This window comes from Triticum aestivum, unplaced genomic scaffold, assembly GCF_018294505.1.
Source record: "Triticum aestivum cultivar Chinese Spring unplaced genomic scaffold, IWGSC CS RefSeq v2.1 scaffold32695, whole genome shotgun sequence".
In the NCBI taxonomy this organism is placed as follows: Eukaryota; Viridiplantae; Streptophyta; class Magnoliopsida; order Poales; family Poaceae; genus Triticum; species Triticum aestivum.
The window spans coordinates 1-5,467 of record NW_025225983.1 but is presented as its reverse complement, the minus strand read 5'-3'; the positions used below and the strand labels follow the sequence as shown (position 1 = coordinate 5,467).

Sequence of the window (5,467 nt, the reverse complement as noted above, 5' to 3'; positions counted from 1 at the left end):
GGAAGTGATTTTGGAAGAAGTACTCCTCAATTAGTGTTTTCGATTGATCGGCAGCAACTAGCTGAAGAACGAAAAAAACACGTTTTCTCTTCTTTTTTTCCTTCCTTGAGAGGCATGTTTTTACTTCCGCGAGAGGCATGGCTATGCTTCCGTGAGAGGCACGCCTCTCGGAAACAAGAAAAAAATGTGTTTTTATCTTTCGCGAGAGGCACGGTCGTGCCTCTTTGAAACAACTTCTAGAAAGTGAAAAAAAGTGTTCCCAGTTTGGTTTTTTTGTTCAGTTTTTATCGTCCGGTTTTTTCGTGAAAAAACTTTGTCAAAAACTATCAATATGGGATCTAGTTTTGAAGATCCCAACGCGAGGAATCTAACGGTGAAAACGGTTCAACATTTGGACGCACAGTTTAAGAGATAAAACGTTTTGAATAAACCGGTCTACAAAAAAATGAAAAACTCCTAGGTTGCGACAAGTGGCGCACATGCAGCGTGCCACTTGTCACAACCTAGGGAGGTGGGAGTGATTTTTGGAAGGAGTACTCCTCAATTAGTGATTTCGGGGTTTATGTTAATATGTATGGTGGAAATTTTAGTTGCACATTGCTAGTTGGAGAGGAGTTGGACCTCCTTATAAGGGATTCTCTTTCACATGCTATTGAAACTTGAGAAGTGGTTCCCGTGCGCTCCTTCACCTCGTCACGACGCGCTACGCTGCAGGTTGCGGCAATGAGCCAAGCCGAGCTCACACATATGTGCTTATTTTTGCCGGTCAGGAACGATGAGTCTCTAATAGAAGAGCATGATCTGAGACGTCAGATCATGGGCGGTTCCCGACGTGGGTCCGGCCCACGTCTCTCCACGCAGCCGCGCCTATATATTGGAGGGCCGGCCAACCCTAGCCTTCACGAAACATATCACATCTACCTTCAGGCCCACTGTCGTTCTCTTTGCTGCCGGCCAACCCTAGCAGACAAGAGCAAGCTAATTTCATAGAGGTTGAGGTCCAAGTTCCATTATTATTTTTGGAAAAACTTTCGATCTATTCATCATCAATCTTAACAGTAAAACGAGCACCTGAAATTAAAAAAAATACATTCAAATTCGCAGACCACCTAACGAGTACTGTAAGCACTGACGAGCCGAAGGAGCGCCCCCATCATCATCACTCCCTCGTCGGAGATGGGCAAAACATGTTATAATAGGCAGTCAGAAAGTCGTCGTGCTAAAGCCCCATTGGACCAACGCATCAAAACAACAACAGTCGCCGATAAAGAGAGACGTTGATCGAAAGGATCTAACATGAAGGCACAAGAACGTAGACGAACGAAGACCGGATCTGAGCGGATCCATCAAAGATAACTACCGATCAAATGATGTGAGATCCGTCGAAGACACACCTCCACACACATACCCTCCGCATATTTTGTCCAGTAAATATATCGAAGCTTATGAGTTATTTGATCCTTAGATGAAGGAGATGAGATAATTCTTTTCATTGAAATTTAGAGACTACTAGTTGGCCCGTCACATTCTTAGACTACTGGAGTACATCTTAAGCGAAGTCTACATACATTATCTCTTTTTTCATATTAATTATCATTCTGAGAGTGAACAAGCTAGTCATGTCCCCGTCATTGATCTGTTGCTTAGCTAGCAGTCAGATCGTCGTTCTGTCCATTTATTGCAATTCAAGTGTGACTTTGAGGCGTATGTTGCACCGCCTGCGTTTTTTTCTACTCTCGTACATATACATCAACCTTATCCTCCACTATTTCAGCAGTACCATGTCGTTATCCACCTCATGGAATTCAGTACTATAGTCAAATACAGCCTAACTAATTAAGCTAGAGGTTGCTTGTTTGACCTGACCGCATCTGTGAAGATAGTACTATCGTGTGGCGACTGCGCACCAATCTCGCTGCATATCTTCGTCCATAAATACAGCCCCCGAGCGAGCCGAGCCTCCAAGCCAAGTCAAGTAGTACAAACAAAGCTCTCTATCACGAATTCGATCAGGATCATCCTCCATCAGTCGAGGCTCGAGAGTGCGTGCTTCAGTTCAACAGGTGAGCACTACTCACCGTGCATGTCTCAGTTTTGGTGAATCTTTAGCTGGCTGGCTATTTCGATTTCTACTTACAATCTATAAGGTCCTCACTACGAGAATGAGCTCCTCGGACGACGCCTGCGGCAAGAAGGCGTCGTGGCCGGAGCTGGTTGGCAAGTCCATCGAGGAGGCCAAGAAGATCATCATGAAGGACAGGCCGGACGTGAAGATCATCGAGGTCTTCCCGGTCGGCACCGCCGTGACCGAGGACTTCAGGCCCGACCGTGTCCGCATCTTCGTCGACACCGTCGCGGAGACCCCCCGCATTGGCTAGCTTTGATTCATGCTCCACCGTTTTATGTGTGTGCGTGTGTTTGTGTGTGTTATATTCCTGAATAAACCATAGCTAGTGACTAGTGAGTAGTGCCATGTATGCATACTACTCCTAGCTATGTCGATCGCCATGTAAGAATTAATAATTAATAAAGTTTTTTATGGGAAATAATTAAGGTTGATCGCTGGCTTCAACTTTCATATCGTGATCTTTATTTCATTTCTCTGTTGAAACCATTTCAATATGAAAATACTCAAATGATCAAACATGCTCATCAATTACCAGGAACAAAAATATACTAATACTAGTCAATAAGACTCGTGCAAAAAAGAAAAAAAAACTAGTCAATGAGAGATTGCAAGAACTCCCACCCATCATTAAAACTAGGGCATCAAATAATATTTTTTTTGAGAAATCTCGCCACTTTATTATATAATAGCAATGTTTATAGGTACACGGCGTTGGTCATGGGGTGTTCCCAACCAAACATGCTGACCAACTCCTAAGTTACAAGCGAATTTGGTGAGACTGAGCCTCGAAATTATGACTTCTACGCTCGAAAACATAAAACAACCAAATTGAAGAAGCTTCTCCGAAGTGTTATTTCATGTACAATGGCCGAGTGCGCCCCACCTGAACCTTCATTTATATCCTGTACCACTCCTTTGCAATCCGAGGCAATCATCATATTTGTCACCTGAAGATCCTCTGCAAGAGCAAGGGCCTCCCTGCACGCTAGTGTCTCCAAGGTAGCGGGATCCGTTATACCATGATAAACAGCCGCTGAGGAGCCCAAACAGCCGCTGAGGGCATCAAATAAATAGGCAGGGTAGCGCACATACACTAATTACTGGGCCACCAAAGGCACGCCAATACTATTAGATTTTAGTTTTACAGCTTTTTTGTTTAAAAATTATTTTGTTTCACAAATGTTATTGAGGCATGTTTATGTATTTAATAAATTTTTCAAACATATTTCAATTTCTACGTATTTTCAAAAAAAATGTAAAAAACTATTCAAGTATTTAAAAAACTGTTCATGGAATTTAAGACGTCTTCACACATTTTAAAAATGTACATGTATTTTTAGAAGTGTTCACATATTTTAGTAAAAGTATTCTTTAATTTTATAAAAAATCATACCATTTGAAAAAAGAACATCATGTATTAAAAATATTTTTTCCATTTTTAAATTTGTTCATGTCTTTCAAAGGTGTGTTTATTTTTTTAAAAGAACTTTAAAAATGCCTTTGTCTATATATAAATGAAAAAAGTATTTCTTGAAATGGTAAAACATGAAAAAAGTTGGGAAATAAAAAATGAAAATGAAAATAAAAACATAAAAAATGGAAAATTATAAAGTAAAGAGAAAAAAACAAAGAAACAGAAATGAGAAGGAAAAATTGCTAAACCAATACAAGTGCACACGGTGAGAGAAAAATAAAATTAGACCCAGTGGCATAGCCAGGCAGTGGGCCAAGTTGGCCTAGCACTAGAACATTCCATTTGAATTTATTTATTTATGTATAAAGAATATATTTTTTGCTTTAATATGGAGGCTATAGGGAAACCTCGGTGTGGTCCATGGACCACCCTATCCACCCCTAAATACACTATCGGCGGGACTCCGGAATTGAATCGACCCATTTCTAACATCTGGTGTGTTTTGTCGATAGTTGGGTGCAATAAGCGTCGAATAGGATTTAACCATGAAAATGATGCTGTGACGGATTAACAACCACATGCACATGTAATAGTTGGCCCAATGTACAATTAAGCATGGACTCAGCCCATAAGAAGGCACTCACCTACCTGTCCAACACAGTTTTCCACACACATATGGACGTCCCCAATCTATCATGGATGCTCAATCTGCATCCAACGGTGGATGTAAATTATATGTGTTTGCATCCGTGAGCTTGAACATATTTGCCATTCTTGAAGTGCTTTTAACAGGAGGAATATGAGTGAGATGTGTTTGAAGTGTATCGAGAAAAACGTGAGGGGCTTGAAGGGGAAATTTTGGATGCATTTTAGGCTATTTTACTAGATTCCTAGAAAGAATCTTGATGTAATCAATTGCCTCGATAATTCTTGCACATCCACTGTGGACTTGAGCTTTCGCGGCACAAAGCTTGTTTAGATCATTATGGCACGGCCTCAGGCATGTACACGCCCCATGAGGAAAAGGCAGACTCCTAGCATATGTGCAAAATTGAAAAAGAACATCAACAAGTCATTGCAAATTTCCGCTGCAGTTACCTTTATAATCTTACAGAAAAAATATCTTGGTACAGTAGGTAGCAATTTCTATTACCTTCATCTCAAAAAGAACTTGTTTTAGATTTATCTAGATACGGATGTATCTAACACTGGAACGTGTCTAGATACACAAATGGAAGACGAGTTTTTTTGGAATGGAGGGAGTACATCATATCGGGAATTTAGTGATGTACAAAATAGAAAAGGTCAACCTTGAGTTTTTTGGCTCACGGTCCTTAAAGTACTCAATCCGTCCCAAAATTCTTGTCTTGGATTTGTCTAAATATGGATGTATCAAGTCACGTTTTAGTATTACATACATCCGTATCTAGGCAAATCTAAGACAAGAATTTTGGGACGGAGGGAGTAGAGAAAACGGAGAGAGAACTAGATGGATTTTTGCAAACAATTATATACAGTGATTTTATTGTTATATTATGTATGTAATTTCTCTCTCACAAGGTAGTTATAGGTTAAAATTAGACAATTGTGCCATCGTGCGTCAGCAGGGAGCGAAGGATACCTAGTTGCTAACAGATTCGGGGTGAACGGCGGCATAGTCGAAGCCAGGCAGGCACGCGCGTGGGAGGGTGGGGGGCGTCGGTGGCCGAAACGGTGGAGTGAGAGAATGTCGGTGTTGGGCTAGAAGGGTATGGATACAGAGCAAGGGGGAAGGAACATAGTGGAACAAAAGCGGACTGGGATTGTCAGAGTCCTACGTGGCGGAGGTTCGGACTCCCACAAATCTCTCCTGGTTTGTGGCCGGTTTGCGGAAATCCAGACTCGCGAACCCGTCCTCCAAAGTTTGCGGTATCACGTTGGATGGT

The 5,467-nt window shown here is 41.5% G+C and overlaps 1 long non-coding RNA gene across 1 annotated transcript; it reads left to right on the top strand.

The window, feature by feature from the left end:
* The first annotated feature begins 1,889 nt into the window (after positions 1 to 1,889).
* On the top strand, positions 1,890 to 2,559 carry LOC123172432 (uncharacterized). Its single transcript, XR_006485597.1, has 2 exons — positions 1,890 to 2,063; positions 2,148 to 2,559. It is a non-coding gene; the product is annotated as an uncharacterized lncRNA (long non-coding RNA).
* The last annotated feature ends 2,908 nt before the right edge of the window (positions 2,560 to 5,467 follow it).